Source organism: Pholcus phalangioides, unplaced genomic scaffold (genome assembly GCF_987345545.1).
Source record: "Pholcus phalangioides strain wild (caught in Gottingen) unplaced genomic scaffold, Ppha-v1.0 ptg000015l_1, whole genome shotgun sequence".
Lineage (NCBI taxonomy): Eukaryota > Metazoa > Arthropoda > Arachnida > Araneae > Pholcidae > Pholcus > Pholcus phalangioides.
In genome coordinates, this window is record NW_028301608.1 from 68,250,203 (window position 1) to 68,268,364 (window position 18,162).

Genomic DNA, 18,162 nt, shown 5'->3' on the forward strand with positions numbered 1-18,162 from the left:
TAGTATATTATACTTCTGATTTGAAATCGTAGGTTTTTATTGTACGTATAATGTGATGACTGATTTATCTTTTAGTTTTGTACTAAGCTGTTTTGCAACGTCACGTTTTTCTCCAAATCTCGCATGATGCTTGTTATTTACGTTTGACATGCAATGTGGTATACGAAGAATTGTTTCCGTGGATCCAAATGAAAAAAAAGTCGGAGAAGAAAAGAGTGTGAAAAATTATCGAGAATATTTACCGATATGATTGTTTTTTTATAAAATCACCGTGAAAATTTCCACGTCATGAAAATGGCTATGATTCTCCTGTGTAAGGGCCTAGATTATTTGCTTAGATAACTCACGTCATTTGCCCCACCGACCTTTAAATCCCTTCAATATCTTTCTCTGTATCCGAAACCTTGGTAAAGATCTTAACCTTCAAATTCTCAAAAAGTCGTCTTTAAAGACGAGATTTTCAAACGAAAGCGAATCTTGTCTAGAGAAGTATTCAAAAGCGCTAAGTTCCGCCTCTCTTTGTATATGAGTGTGTATATGTACTGTGTAGGAGTATATATGCGTATGTATGAGTTCGTGTGTCCGAATGTATTCGGTCTATTTCCGACTCGATCATAAAAATGGATGCCTCAGTTCTCTGGGGCGGAATTTATTTAAATCCATCATCTTGTCTGAAAGCCAACCACTCGTCGGTGCTTTGATTTTACGATCTTTTTATGAGTTTTCGGAAGGGTATATCTTCGCAATGCTTTTGTTGGGTCGCATCTCTCTCTCCCTTTTTCTTCTCCGAGAAACTTATTTTGCTTCAATCCGTCCTAAATGGATTTCACTCAACTTCTACGTTTGCAGTTATTTCCGGTTTGATCGAAATGGATGTTATATTTTCTCTTTACTTACGTTTCGTCAGCCCCCCCCCCCATTTTTTTTAGCAGAGTGCGATTCCTGAGTGATGGTCATCTTCGAGTTAATACCGCGTTCTATTGTATGACGGTACTTGCTTGTGATTTTCTATCACAGTAACCCCCGGTAGGACGAAAAATTTTTAGGGATCGTTTTTTGGGACAACTACGAGCAATTTTCTCCGTCCCTTTATACCTTTATCACTCAAAGAAATAGAAGACACTTCATCTCTCTCTAACGAAAAAAAAAATTTTTTTTTTAGTTCTGATGGTATATTATTTTATACTTCATGGAGTTGTTTATACATTTACTTCACTCGTTTCAACGTTTTGTTGTTATTTTACCTCGTGTAATTTACGTCACGAAAACGCCAAAGGATTGTAATTATTTATCAATAAAATAAAGTGAGAAACGGGGGAAAAAAAGGTTGTGGGGGGGGGGGAGAGTAAACAAATAGGAAAAATGCTTTTACTAATATAACGTATAAACGTCTAAAATGAAATTGCCAAATAGATTCGGTGCAGTAAAAAGACTTGGTATAATTGGTATTACAAATGCGAAAAGATTTTGCTGCTCACCGTTCAGCACCTATAATTCCAAAAGTTGTAAAGAGCTCTGAGTTTAGCATTTCTTATAGAATAATATCATAGATAGCCAGATTTAATGCATGTTTCATCATTAACATGAATAGCATACATAATAGACATACAATTATGATGCATTTAAGATATACCATGTTTTTTCTTCGTTTTGCTATGAGATAAGATAGGAAATATCGACCAAGGGGATCAAAATATTACAAGCTTTCCATTATGAAGAAAAGCTATATTGCTAAGAGCAATTCAATCCATTGATAATCCCAGATGGAGAAAAAAGTCGATGACCATCAAGCTCATTTTACTCATTCTTCAACTAGATTAATTTCCAAACATCCATGCTAATTAGCATGGATGTTTGGAATTATTTTAACATATTTTGTACCAAAATTAAAAATGTAATTTCAATTTAAACACATTCAACCTATGGCCTAGCATAGTCAATGGAACTCAGCATCACATTTCATCTATACTGGGTCTAATTTCTCTTAAATTCGGAAAATTCGTCATCTAGTCTTCCTACTAATTCGTAGGTTCACTTTGCAGTCATATTTTGTGCCCTGCGCATAAAAATGTTCGGACGTTAATTCTGATGAATCGGTTCGTCGAACAAACAACATTTTCTAAAAATATATTTATCACCAATGATCAAGTGAACATTTTGAAATGCTTTTCCATTCGAAAAGAAGACAGAAATTAATTAGCATTTCCCTCATCAAAAAACAGCAAAAAAAAACAAACAATTTTTTTGTCTTTAGAGAGAATTTAATGTAATATAAATTTTATTTCTTAAACTCATTATCACCATCAAAAGATTGTGAAATCAAAGCATCGACAAGGAATTGGCTTTCAAGATGTCTTATTCAAATAAATTTGGTTTACTTATCGCGTGAAAGAGAAAAACAAACCGTAAATAGAACACTTCTATGGCATCTTTCCTATCTAAATTTTTCAAATTCTATCACTACATTTTCAAGATACCCAATGTTCTTTTGATTTCATCACTACTACTATCTGATGAAAAATTATAATATTATTTTAACGAAGCGTTTGATTTAACCCTTTAGAATGGTCATAGAAATGCTTCTTTCACTGCGGAAGCGTAAATTCCCTTTTCTTTTTCTCTTCTTTTGTGAGAGATTGATTGCAATCAAACTCAGATGTTGGAGGTTCAATACAATCGAAATAAAGCGGTGATGCAAACGCAAAGTCTGGATGCAAACCCAAAATCATCCATACGTTAGATAAATCTGCATAAAATTAATTTGATTAGTGTGATTTTGTCAAAGATGACAGAAAGTCTAGGGCCGATGAGTAGATTCTAGTGAAACTGCCTTGTTGTTCACTGAAATAAATTCACCGAATCGTAAGGCCCAGTTGCAGCATATACATAAATAAGCATCTCTTTCCATTTAATCAAAGGGTAATAAAAATTCTCACCCTGTTCGAAATACTAATAATAAAAATAAAATTGTTGCGCATGATACCAGTGCATTGTCTGTTATGTATTTATGTCCTCCGTGTGTGTGTCTAAAAAAAGAGGAGAAAGGGAGACGAAAAACGGAAATATCTTCGGGAGAGGAATGAATCCTCCACATATAACAGTGGTTATAACTAGGAGGGATGGAGGGATGCAGAGAGCTGAAAAGCCGATTTATGATGCGAAAACAGAGACAGGATAAGGCGCCCTCCTGCGGCTATTTGGACTCATCCATCTGGCTTATTGTCCAGCCATGGGCCGTAAAATGGCTCTTCAAACATTGTCTCACCTCCTGGCTGCTTGCTACTCTAAAACATACCCCCCCCCCCGCCCAATCTTTTTCTTCCCAACCTCACTTTTAGTCACGCATTTCTCGATCGGGTCTACCTGAATACGACCGTTTAGCACGAATTTGGCGAAAAACTCATCTCATTTTCTTTTGTTTGAAAATAAAACCCAATTTAGAACTTCCTTTTTTGAATAACAAGAAATAAGATTACCGCTTGGATTAATATCGAAACGACTTCCTTATGATATTTACGATAAACAGGGAAATGAAACACGCTCTTAGATTTGGGAGGGGGGGGGGGTTTGGAGATAAACAAACTTTGAAACCATACGAGTATAATTTCAAAAAAGAATAAATACATTTGCAGTGGAAAACCTGGTTATAGCCAGAAATTTATTTCGGGGGGGGGGGCGCCACTGGTATTTCGGAAAGAGGGGGGACGAAACTAAAGGGACAGAATAATAGACTTAAAACTATGTTATTCCATTTATTTAGGGTGACCGGTTAAGTCCCTTAGCTACCAATTACAGGCAAACCGTTGATCTCCGAAGGATAATTCTAATTAGAAAAGTATTCAAATATTGTGTTAATTGAAGATACATACGTCATTCATATTGCAAGGGGGTGTCTATTTATCGAAATAAAAGAATTAGCTTTTCATACGGACACCCTTTCCCAAAAAACCTAATTAGAAAGTTGTTGCCTGTCTCTCCAGAGGCAAAAAACAAATAAATAAATAAATAAATAAATAAATAAATATATAAATATATATATATATATATATATATATATATATATATATATATATATATATATTTATTTATTTATTTATTTTTCCCCGCTCTAACCTTTTACCCAATTTTTGAACTCAAATATCTCATCGAATATTGCACTTAGAAATGTGAATTTTTTGTTGGCCTCAGGTGAGACATGGTAAAAAATTTCTAATTGAGTTTTTGGGCACAGTGTGTCCGTATAAAAAGTTAATTTTTATTTTATTTTAATAATTATACAATCCCTTGCAACATGAATGGCATATCCGAATGCTACACGTTATTTGGATACTTTTTCTAATTGGAAGTATATGCGTCTAGGACCAACGATTCGCCAGTAATTTGGTCCAAGGGGCTTAAGCGGTCACCCTGTATATCAGTAGTTTTCAAACGTTTCGTTAGGGAAAGGATCAGAAAACTTCATCCCCCTCCCCACTACGACATTGGTTAAAAATGTACTGTTTTGATGATAAATTATTATCTTATGCTTTACATTTTGATTAAGGGACTAAATGTAGCTTCCCCAAAATTACACCGTAAAAGTAAGCCACCGCATGAAGCGTCCTAAAATGTGCAAATCTGCCTCGATCAACAAATGAGTCAAATAAATTGTTCAGCAACGATACTTTTTATACCTTTTTCATCATAGCTGTTTCAAAACAACTTCGAAATATAAATCTTGGTCTATCAAATTCCTAGAATGACTTTCTGATGTATTGTTTCCCTAGAATGTATATAATTATTTCGTTTGTTGAATAAATAGGAAATGCTCTCCGACACGACCCAGCCTCTTGTGCACAACAACTCTGGACGTGAGCGGTCAACAATCAATCAATCCTAGAATGACTTTGCGGAGAAGATGGAATAAATGAATTGAAGAAAAATTCAGAATAGGTCATAATACACTGAACTTATGCATTGTAGAATATTGAATTGAGAATAGAAAACATTCTTATAGTGTTTTTCTCCCAATTATTTATTTGTCCGTCAATCAAAACACACAAACAGATATTTTATCCACTTCCTAAAAAACTGATCGATAATAATTAATAATCTTCCATATTAATCAGCGCATTTGGCGAAGTCGCAAACCAGAAACAGAAGAAAGTTGGCGGCATATATTGGCTGTTAGCGTACGTTACTGTGCTACAACCCTACGTCATAAATGCTTATCTCGTAGCCACCTCTACCACACACAAATGCTGAAATCCAAATTCCAGGACATTTTTTCTTCCCTTTTCTTTCTCTTTTTTATTATTCTTTTGTTTTTAGTTTTTTTCGTTTATCCGTCGCCAAAACCTTGCGGATGTTCGGCAGCAAATGCCGCATCAACCGCACGGCTCTACTTACGGATCAGATTTAAAGATGTATACGTGGAGGGCGATAGTCCGGGGAAAAAAGACCAGAGACCCGTTGGTGATACTTCGTAGGTCGTGGGTGTGGGTGTGCATAAATCCCGCAAGGCTATATTCGCTATATTCCTGAGTTTTTTATTTTTTATTTTTTTCCAGGTCTTTCTGTCTCCTTCTTACCCGGAACGTTCTTCTTCATCGCCCCCTTCTCTCTCCTTACACACGCATCTTCGGCAAGGCAAAAAAAGAGAGTTGGAATCGGTTTCTGTTTGCAGAATTTAAACTTTTAGACTTTTTCCTAGAGCAAAAAAAGAAAAAGGGATATGAGATTTTGGTCCTGAAAAAGTGGCCTTAAAATGGAAGAGGGGAAAAGAAAGACTGCTTTTTTTTGGAGACTTTTTATATTATTATTATTCGCAGAGTGTTGGTACGCAGTTTACGGCCCATTTTTCCGGTTCGCTCTCTCCGTGATTTAGATTTGTCGTATCTAGAGAAGGAATTGAAGGAACGAAAGAAGGACAGTATTATATAGTTATATAACTGACTGTATACTAGAAAAAAGAAAAATATATATTGCGATCTGAAATATAAACTGGATTTATGAGCGAGGATTACGGTGAGATAAAATTCTATAAATCACGATCGCCGTAGATTGTTATCATTCGAATTTGTCTAGTTACCAAAAGTAGGGAGAAAAAATAAACGAGAAAACAAATTGCTGAGACTATATTAGGCTATGGTCAGCTGTCGATTTGTTTTCTGGAAGAACTGAATTTTCCTAAAGGAACTTATTGTCAGTATCTACCATGAAATGATGAAACCATAAAAAGTTATTTCTTCGATTTTTAACTATTAAGATTTATAACTTGATTCAGCCATGTTGGATATTCTTAATACATTCACTGTAAAAGACAGGGGTGAAACTATGTTACAAAGGTGGGGGAAGGGGGGGGTTAACTATAAAACCTACAGTGATCACTTGATTTCCTTTGACACATCTTCCTGGTGAACCGTTGATCCTACCGGCATACTACCAATTTGAAAAATTATTAAAATCACGTGTATAACTCAGACAACGTCATGTTGCAAGAGGTTGTATAGTTAATTAACACAAATATTGAACTTGGAAGGATGGCATTTTCTTTGATGGCCTCGAGAGAGACGGGGCAACAACTTTCGAATTGGGTTTTTGAGGAGAGGGGTGTCCGTATAAAAAGTTATTTTTACTGTTATTTTAATAACTATTCGACCCCTTGCAACAACGTATGTGAGTTCTACACGTTATTTTAATAATTTTTCTAATGAGCAAGTATGCCTCTAAGATCGACAGTTCACTAGTAAAATGCGGCAAGGGGAATCAAGTAACACCCTGTTTACGCACCCTGCATACCCTACATACACTCCGTAAATGCAATTTCAAAATTGATTTGTGCAAGAACTATTAATGGCACAAACCTATAACCCAAAATTGAACAAGATGTTCATTTTTGTTTTTAAAAGTGGAGCAGGGTGTGCTGGCATTATGGCACAGAGTAGTGCAAACTGATCAAGTACAACTTGGATTGTCCAGGGCAGCGTATCTTAACTTCTCAATATTTCGTAGCAATATCCATATTCTTCAGAACCTGAGGAACACGGATATTGCTGTAAAATTGAAAAGGTTTCAATTTTGACCCGCCTTCAGAAAGGTTGCTGAGGTTTTTTTTGTCCAGTGACATTTTCCGAGACGGAGGAAAGAAAGACGTCGTCTTATATACCAGTCAGCAATCGGTATAACGTCACCTCTCGAAATCAAATGAAAAGGAGTTCCCCAAAAAAGGGGTGAATCATAATGAGTATAATTAACCTGCTATTTATGCTAACAAGAACTTTCAAAAACTCAGTGACGTTTAAATTAATTGACGTTACATCAAGGTCTTACTATGTGAGCCCAGCTGCATCGATAGTAGTGTAGCATGTGGGTGTTCTAGCCTAGAATCGATTCAAGAATTGAAATTTTCCTAATGTTCAAGGCGAGCAACCGCAGCTCTAAAACACATCCAACGTCCCCTGAATGAGCCCCCTACCCAACCCAAATAAATCGCCTAATATCAGAGAGACCTGGCTTTACTGGAGCTTTTTTTCACGATTCGTTCCAGGCAATGTAAACTGCATGTAATCCATTTTCATTATTTCATGGAAGCAGACAGTTTCAAAAATTAAAAATTATACCACACATCTCGCTTGATCTTCAACAAAAGTAAGTCAAAAAAACATGAATTGTTTTTTGTTCAAATAGCTGTTAAAATTCGTATATACAGTAGATACCGTTTCAAAAAACCTTCATGGAAAACGTTGTAAGCGGGAGAGAACGCTTTGAGCAGGAAATTTTAATGCTAATTAAGAGTTGGACCAAATTTCTATCTCCCAAACCTATCGTGTTTTATAGTATATATATATTATTATTATATGTTGGGGGGTTATTTCAAAATTGGACGATCAAACAATTTCACGATCACCATTTAGTGCGTGTTTGTGATAGTCACATCCGAAAATATTTATCATATAAATAGTAGTTATATAGTTGTTTTGCAATTTACGTCAAATATACAATTCTTTAAATTCAAATTTTCACAATCTTCATGCACATTTTCTTTTCCACGTGGAAGAGAAAAAAGAATGGTTAATTCAGAAATGCTTAAACGAACGATACAACACTTTGAGTGCTATAATTACAGTTTAGGTCTTCGGATAATGGACGACATCAAATTGAAAATCATCTCGATACTCTGAGATGAGGTACGTAAGGTCCTCGGGGGTATAAAATAAAGTGGTCACGCCCTGGCGCAAAAGAGATGGAATGGCGATCAAGAAGATTTATCCAGATAAAAACTACAAAGCCGTAAAGGCCGCAAGAAAGGTTGAAAGGACTTGGCTGCCAGTGGCATCCATCAAGCTGAGCAATAAAACTGTCAGCGGTTGTTCTTCACTAAGCCGCACTGAGAGTGTGTATTCCACTCAGAATAATACGAGCACTAATTCTGCGAAGAGTGAGTGCTATATATATAAAATGAAGAATTTTTTTTCCTTCTATTATCTTTGTATAAAAAGAATTCGAGTTTCATCATAACCGAGATACATATTCTGATCCAAGCACGGTTTTTGCACAATAATTACGTTTATAACCGTCATGTTTAGTAAGGTATTTCACCATGCAAGTGCCGCTTTAACTTGAATACGTCTTTCCAATCATCTTTCAAGATCAAACTGAATGCATATCCGTAAAGTTAATGAAAAGCTTTGAACCATAAATGCTGAACCCATGGCCCTCGGAGTCATCTAATGTGATCTGTGGCCACAAACATAATTTTGTATAAATGAACTAGGTGGAAAATTTGCAAATCACTTAAGTAGCCCGTGGTACATTTACGGATCACTTGAATGACACACGGCACAGTTCGAGAGTACTTGAGCAGCCTGCGGTGCAGTTTCAAATCACTTAAGTTACCCGTGGCACAGTCCCACATTAGTCAAGTAGCTCACGTCGCATTTCCACATGACTTAAGTGACTCACGGCACATTTACCGATAATTCAAGTGACCTGAGGAACATCCCAAGGTGACACTAGCCATAGTCCCAGATCACTTGAGTGACCCGCGGCACAGTCTAGAGCACTTAACCCTTTGTATCCGACATTATGAAAAGTAGAATAAGAAGAAAGTTATAATAAATTGAAATAAAAGCATAAATGCACTTATAATAATAAATATTTATCATGTAAATTATTGGGTAGGTCCTTTTAGTTCTGATTAAACACACAAAAAACAATGTTTTCGAAACAATTAATTAGTTTAAAACAAATTATATCTAACCTGGTACTTTAGAGTACCGTCAAGACATAAAGGGTTAAGAGGCCCGCGGTATGTTTACAGATAACTTAAATGGCCAACACTTCTTTTCAAACGATTGAAGTGGACTACACTCTCCTAAAGGTTAAGCTCCCTTGCTTTAAACACACATATCTGAAGAGGTACATGAAACATGCGAACGTATTATCGTATACGAATACATCTCGCTGCTAAAAATTCAACGGCACCTCATTAGTGTTGATGCGTCTTCTGGTTTGCGTACTAGGCACGCGGTTACACATCCGTAACAATTTTTTATACCATATCTCAGGAAGTACAGCCAAACTCGGTTATAACGCGCGCGCGCGACATCAAAGATTCCGCTAAATTTTGTCGTTATATCTGAGGTAACATTACAATCGAGGTTGACGTTTTCAAGAACTTAAGAAATGGTAAAAAATATAATCAGATGTAATCAAATGCTATATATGAAGTTAGAAGTTCATTAATGTTACAATTAGAGTGGTCATATTTTATGGAGAAATGTGTGGGAAATTGGGAACAAATATGGGTCATCGCCAATTCTTAGGTCACAGGCAATTTCCGGCAAAATTGCCTATTATTGTTCATAAACAACCCTTAGCGAAAATGCTACAAGTCTGCAATGAATTGAAGTGTATTCAGGAAAAAAAGCTGAACATAACGCATGTGATGAATCTCTGTAACATAGTCATAATGCATTGTAACGTAATTTCTAAATTATGCACATTATCTTTGTTTGCAATTTTTGCAAAGATTATAAATATGGAAAGGGGGAAAATTACACAGAAAAATACGGTAATGCCCGTGTCTCATGTATTGTATTGATGCTATGAATCATATTGATTTAGGCATATACATTGTATATGCCTAAATGTTCATCGTTAGGTATCAATACAATAACAGATTAACATTCCCTAAATGTGATCAGTTATAATTATAAGAACTTCGAGTGAAAATGCCATGAAAATTTTAACAAAATCCATTCATTTTCAGTTGCCATTCAATCCATCAGTTGCATTTTCATTGACGTATAACGTCAATGAAAATGCAACAACCAAAGCAAGGCCTAACTCATCAACATTCTTTTTTTACGGGAATCGGCTGCGACCACCAACTATTGACTTTATAAAAGAGGTGCCGTTATGAACGTGGCCATTATATCCGAGTTTGACTGCATATACAAGATGGAGATGAATCTCGTCGAGACAAATCCTGTAATACTTCATTTATATGAAGTCTTATCCAGTTGCATTTGGCAGCCAGATATACACATATGATTGTATCGTAAAAATATTGCAGAGTAAAAAGTTTTGAAAGAGCTTAAATTTGTGGCCGTGTCGATGACACAGCTTCCACCTATTTTTTGGCAATACGGTCTATTGAATCCAGTTATCTAAATTTTGCAACATCAATCCCAAAGGAACATTTTGGTAATGCCAAAACCGGGACCGGGCGAATCATTTTCAGGCAATATAATATAGGCGATAACCTATAACGATAAAATATTCATCATGATGCCTTTACAATGAGCCACTTATAGTTCATAATATGTGTGTATATATATATATATATATAATTTGTATTTATAAACAAGTTTGCTTCTTTTATATATATATATACAAGCTATATACTATATACATATAAAAGAAGCAAACTTGCTTATAAACACAAATTTATCCTCCGTTTCGAGATGTTGGGTGTCTCCGAAGTGAGAAAACTGAGAACATTCGATTGAGCTCAACATGAGCCGTGGGCAGAGTCAATAGGGGGTATCAAAAAGCCAACGGCGTAGTCAACCCAAAGAGGAGCTCAACACAGAAAACAAAATATATACACACAACACATAAGAAGCAGCAAAAACACGGCGTGTTTTGTTTTCCTTAGGCACGTGGAGGCAATTTTCATTGAGAGCTCTCTCTCTATCGCATAGCTTTTTTTTCTACACTTCACCAACTCCAGCCACAAAATTCCAATTTGCTTAACATTAGCTCCTATCCGCTCCAGGCTGTGAACGGTCCAAAGCATTGCCTTTAGCAAAGGAGAGAAAATGGCGAACGAACCCTAGAGAAAGAGTAGGGGGAAGGGGTCGCTCGAGGTAAAAAAAAAAATCAATGGACGCCGCTGGTCTCTCGTCTTCTCAACGAATTTTCTATTTGGAGCAGGTTTTGAATAAACTTTTCAGAAATTTTCCTTTAACGTCATAATAAATATTACGTAACTTAATACTCCGGTGAGGCGTTCACGTGTAATGGTGAATCCATAACTTGATTGTTTTAAATATATTTCCCGTGAATGGCTGCTTATGAGACACTTATATCGCTTATTTTAAATTTACTCTTTTGAAAACTTTGGATAAAAAAAAATGCATATATACTATGAATATATTTTTGGAGGGGGAAAAACACTTACCGGATTTTGTTTCTTCGGAGAAATTGTTGTTGGAACAAAAAACCAATACGAATTAAGGAACAAAATGAAAAATTACTCTTTTTTTCAGTCAACTAGTACTCAGTACCAGGCAACGTGTGTGATCCGAACAGATTGAAAAATAACTGCATAAAATTTACACATTTATGTATTTGTATGCCAGAGGTAAAGGATAATATGTCCATATTCGTCAATATTGAGATAACGCTATTAATTATTATAACGCACAGGTATAAGACACTAAGTGCTATTTCAATATATATAAATAATACAATACAATACAATGCCTTGAAGTGCTATTTCAATATGTATAAATAATACAATACAATACAATACAATACAAATACAACGCCACAACAGGCAAATTGCCCAACGAGGTGGCTGACTTAAGAACACCATGGATCCCCGAGCCATATTTTGGAGGCCCTACCTACTACTGCTACACCCCACATGCACCCCGCGGAACCCCCAACGAATCGGTACATGCGGGAATGTGCGTGTACGTGTAGTGAAACCTGACGTGAAGTTGATTTTTGTTTCTCTGTAATGCTTGTTATGTGTAGTGCTGCCATCTGCCACCAGTTTTTCTAACTATGAGTGAAGTGTTATGATTGAATGATTTATCGTTGTGGGACTGTTGCTGTCTGTGGCGAGACTTTTTAACGGGGAGATCAGCTCGCATTTGCGCCTTGAAGTTGGGAACCACAGAAAACCAACTTCAGCCGACCACCACTGTGGGATTCGAACCCGGATCCTCGCATCGCGAGTCCGTCACTATAACAGAGACATTCATTTTATAAAGCTAGCGAACTCCATAGGACAACGTACTGAAACAATCTTTAAACGGCTCTCACTTTTGTGGCATGGTGCCATTTACCTCCGACATGCAGACATATATCTATTAAGCAAATATACCCAAAATGGTAGTTGCTACACGCTGAGGGAAACGTGATTCCTTTCTAATCAAACGATTATTCTGGTATAGCAATTCGTTCGATCATCTGTGAAAAGTGGTTTGTATAATCATTTGGAAATCAATACTGAATATTGAAATTTATAAACAGTGATTTTTTATTTGGACATGATTTCGTGTTATGATTTGTGAGTTGTGACTTTACTTGATTTTTTTTGTGAATTTGTTTCGTCATTTGTGAATTATGGTTTTGAATGATCACTGGTGATTTTGTATAATGATTTTGCTAATTTTGATTTTCTTGCTATTTGGGAATTCTGATTATATTTGGTAATTTGTGAATTGATTTTGTTTGATCATTTGTGAACTATATTTTTTATAATCATTTGTGAACAGTGATTTTGTATAATTATTTGTTAATCCTGATTTTGTATAATGATTTGTGAATCCTGATTTTGTATAATGATTCGTGAATCCTGATTTTGTATAATGATTTGTGAATCCTGATTTTGTTTCGTCATTTGTAAATTGATTTTGTATGATTATTTATGAACAGTGATTTTGCATGATCATTTGTGAATTGTGATTTTACATGATCATTTGTGAATTGTGATTTTACCTGGCCAATTTGTTAACAGTGATTTTGCATAATCATTTGTGAATTGTGATTTTACCTGGCCAATTTGTTAACAGTGATTTTGCATAATCATTTGTGAATTGTGATTTTGCATGATCATTTGTGAATTGTGATTTTGCATGATCAATTGTGAATTGTGATTTTGCATGATCAATTGTGAATTGTGATTTTGCATGATCAATTGTGAATTGTGATTTTACCTGGTCAATTTGTTAACAGTGGTTTTACATGATCATTTGTGAATTGTGATTTTGTATAATGATTTGCGAATTGTGATTTTGTATAATGATTTGCGAATTGGGATTTTCTATAATGATTTGCGAATTGGGATTTTGTATAATGATTTACGAATTGGGATTTAGCTTGGTTATTTTTGAACAGTGATTTGTGATATGATTTTGTATGATCATTTTGAGGATTGTGATTTTGTTTGGTCATTTCGAGAATTGCGATTTTGTTTGGTCATTTGTGAATTGATTTTATATGATCATTTGTGAACAGTGATTTTATATGATCCTTTGTGAACAGTGATTTTATATGATCCTTTGTAAAATTCATTATTAGTTGATCATTTGTAAAATTCATTATTAGTTGATCATTTGTAAAATTCATTATTAGTTGATCATTCGGGAATTTCTATTTTATTTGATTCATTTTGTGATACATTGATTTCGCTTGATAATTTGCTGAACAATTATTTTCATTTGTGAACGGTGATTTCTTATGATCAATTGTAGATAGTGAATTTGTTCGATCACAATGTATAGGATTTGTTCAAAAAGGTTTATTGTGATGTTTATGACTTTTTTTGATGTGAATACGATTTAAGAACGACACGATTTTTGATGTTCATGGAAAAATATTCAGACGTTGAATCCAAAATGGTAGCTTCTTAACAACGCGAGCGAAGGAAATGTTGAACATCTCATTACGTAAACGAACATTCTCAAAGTTTCTAGTGATAAAGATTTTTTATCTCAGTATGGTCGTCGGAAACAAAATAGTGTTGCAAACATGAAGTACGAATAAACTGTCGTGTCACACATTGAAAATTAGTATAGCTTGAGAACCTGGCCTGCTATCACATTATGTGAGAGCTCCTTAGATAATATATTAATAAAAAATACATTAATAAAGTTTTAAATATATTTATAAGTTTGCTAAGATTTATATAATTGGAAATATATTTTCTTAGCAACTCTACAAGAATGTACCGATGTAAAAGCCAATGACGAGTATTTGAAAAGAAAAATTAACTGTTATGGTCTAAAAATTGCGGATTCGTTTTCTCCCCAAAATAACGAGAAATATAACTAATAAATGGTTTTAAAATTGTTTTTTTTGGAGATCCGAAAGAATTCAAAGCCTCTAATGCTTTAAAAACTTGCAGCCTTGTCTCGACACAGTCTACTCTTTCTTTTTTTTACTGCAGAGTTTTTCTCGTATAAATCCATTTCACGACTATCAAATTAAATATAATTAAATCAGATAAATTAAAAATTCAACTGAAATAGTGCAAGTGTAAAATTAGAGGATAATATACTTCTTGTTATATTATCCAGATACTCCCTGCAGTTATAAATTTGGGAAGCGGGGTGTGTTTGGTTTTCAAAGTTATAAATCGCATTTCGATACATTACAGTGAATTCCCGGCTTTAGTTCAGAAACAAAGTAAAAAAAAATAATCTTCTCGCTAGTTATATTTAAAAACAACAGAAAATTAACACCTAAATATTCATGTTCACGCACAAAAATTGAATTTGTTTTTTTAAGTCAAGCTGGATAAACCAGAGTTTATACGATTTCATTTTTTTCGCACTCATAAATCTATCTTTAACGGAAACCGTGAAGAAAAAAAGTTTCATGTTACTCAAAATAATATAAAAAGGGGAGGAAAAAAAAAAGCATTTTCTATATTTCGTCGAAGTTTGTTAGTTCGGTGGATACCGATTTCTTGATTTTATTTCAAAAAATAAAAATATACTTTCGAAACGGATAACGCAATGCGAAAGTTGCTCTTCAAACGAATCCCATTCCTATCTACTTTTTTTTTTATCATATATCATATCAGAAAAGGTAGAATTTAATTTTCTCTCACTATTTCCCCCCCCCCCTATCCGAAGTTACGGTTTTCACGGCAAAATGCGTGGTAGCGCCTTTTCACACACACACACACATATATATTTTTTTTTTCTATATACTACAGAATACACATACCCACAGAAGATCACAGACCGGAACCTTTAGCATTGCTCTAACTGTCATAGTTTCATCTTTCATACATTCCACTTCTATCCTCTTTTCAAATACAACATACAAACTCCAAAATGTTTCGGGAATTGAAAAAAAAAAAATTTCTGTCGAATTTTTTCACTCATTTTTTTTAAATTTAATTTTTTTCCTCTCCTTTTTTTTCCTCGTTCTCTAAAAAAATAATTTTTTTTTTATTCTTCTCTCACATTTGTGGAAGAACTGGGTTAGGGTGAATTTTCAATTTCAGCCGTTGTTGGTCAGCGGTATTAAAAGCGTTCTACCACAAATACCTTCTATTTTTTCGGAATTCGGTGTGGGGGAAAAAAAGAGTAAAAGAATTCCTATGTACGTGGAAGGGTGTATGCTGTTCTGCACCCGCCTTCAACTTCCATTCTTATAAAAAAAAAATTGTATAAAAAGAGACGAAAAGGGGGGGGGGGGCAAAATATTGCTGAATTTTACGCCTGAAAAATTTTTGAAATCAGCGAGTTATTGAGGGACATATCTGTGAAGTCTCCTCCTTTTTTCTTCTCTCTTTCCACGCATTATACGAAATATACCCTCTTATGCCATTCACCTTTTCAATACTTTTTCTATAAAGAATTTTTTTTGTGGAATGTGAATTCATCTGGTATGTTTTTTTATTTCTTTGTTTGTTTCGGACACAACTGCTTAGAATCGAGCTTCAAAGTAATATATATACAATATCTCTCGCGATATTTCATCTTTCTTTTAAGAACGAAACTGACTCTATCATCTTCTCATGTGTTTCTTCTTTTTTTAACCTTTCAAATGTTTTATTCATTTTATAATTTTCGTTTAAAACTTTTTTTTAAAATCTTACAAGATGTTTGTTTGGTTCTTTTAATACAAAATTCATATTCATTGGAATTTTTGTAAAATACCTCTGCAGTTTCATTGTAGTTTGTATTTAAATACAGCTTAGAGTCAAACTAAAACTTTTTGGCTCATAATTTACTTTGTTGTTAGTTGATATTTTTGCGTCGGTTTATCAAAGAAATTACCTAATAGGGTGGAGCGAAAAACACTTTTTTTTTTAAAAATTCATATTGCTCGAGTCATGAAATGACGCCAAACTGGCTAGAACAAATTGTCCCCGAATTTCAGCCGAAAATATTGCCACCTTGAGGTTCCTTACCTCGACTGAATATTTACAAAGGAATCCCCTATCAGTTAACATGGTGAAAATCTGTGCTCTAGTGGAAATATCAATAAAAATATTATTTAACCATTGATTTATTTAAAATTTGGTACACCTATTTTTTATTGCATATGCCAACCTATACCAAGGCGAATTTTACGTAAATATATCAGACAAATTTTCAAAATATCCATTTTTTACACCTTACGCGCATGATAAAATAGCATGACATCAATGTAAATGAATAAAAATTGATTCAAAATAAAGAAAAGAGTCAATGAATCTCAACTTTCTTCACCATTTTATAAACTGAACTTTATTTTGAATGAATTTCTATTCAATTACATTGATATGATGCTATTTTATCATGCACTCATGGGGTTAAAAATTGAATTTTTTGAAAAGTTGCGAACAAGTAAGTATTAGAGATACGTAAAATTTCGCACTAGCATAGGTTGGCATATGCAATCAAAAATATTCGTAACAAATTTTCAATAAATCAATGGTTAAATAATATTTTAAATGTTATATCCACTAGAGCACAGTTGTTCTTCCACCATGTTAAAAGATAGGAGACCCCTTAATAAAAATTCACTTGAGGTGGGGAACTTCAAGATGACAATATTTTAGGCTGAAATTTGGAGACAATTCGTTCTAGCCAGTTTGAAACCGTTTAACGGCTTAGGCAATATAAATTCAAAAATAGGAAGTGTTTTTTGCTCCACTCTATTGTCTAATGATATTTTGTATTAAAGAGTTATATTTATAATTATTTTACGTTTAAATTTCAAGATGGAATACATTATTTACTTACGGGTATCGATGCAACTTCAATAACATGTACATCCAAATGACATGAAATTTGGGAAAAATGTCTTTTGAAATCTGAAAAAAAAATTAAGAAAATGAAGAGAAGATAATTTTTATTTAAGGTATTCTTGCTAAAGCACTGGAAACTGATAATAGAGAGAAAATATGCAATTCCACAATAACAAGAATATAAATGAGATCATAAATATGGTATCGTAGTGCAATTTAAAAAAGAAAACCATGAATTTCTTGTTGACAAACAGAATTTTAACATTTTAATCATATTATTAATTTTAACCTATTACGTAAAAAAAATTATTACAATGTATTTTTATATGCACATGCGTCTCCGTATATGAAATGGTGCACACAGAAGCTTTTACGAGGATGATGTCACTCTTCGCTATCCATATGAAGGTTTTTAACAGCTGACTGATGCGAAGATGAATTTTAGAAAAGGAGAAAATTCAACAGCCCATACGGGGAGAATCGAACTCACGTCCTCTCACATTCCGGATGTGCGTTTAGACCACTAGACTACAAGGGCAACGATTGCCGCTATTTTTCCTTGAATAAGTCGCAATCTGGTGGCAGTGTCAGCATTTGTGAGCTTTTGCCCGAATCAGGTTCAACCGTCATCTACGGTACCGTTCAGTGCACACGAGCTCTAAGGAAGCGTTGAGATATTTGTCGTCTTTGCA

General features: G+C 34.4%; 1 protein-coding gene across 11 annotated transcripts in view; it reads right to left on the minus strand.

Annotated features, from left to right (window-relative positions):
* The window catches only part of LOC149076594 (uncharacterized), a 307,582-nt gene that overhangs the window by 111,429 nt on the left and 177,991 nt on the right, over positions 1–18,162 (minus strand). For all 11 annotated transcript variants that reach the window (XR_016194077.1, XR_016194076.1, XR_016194078.1 and 8 more), the window contains one exon: positions 17,466–17,536. The gene's annotated coding sequence lies outside the window, so the exon portion shown is untranslated. The remainder of the gene's footprint in view (positions 1–17,465; positions 17,537–18,162) is intronic.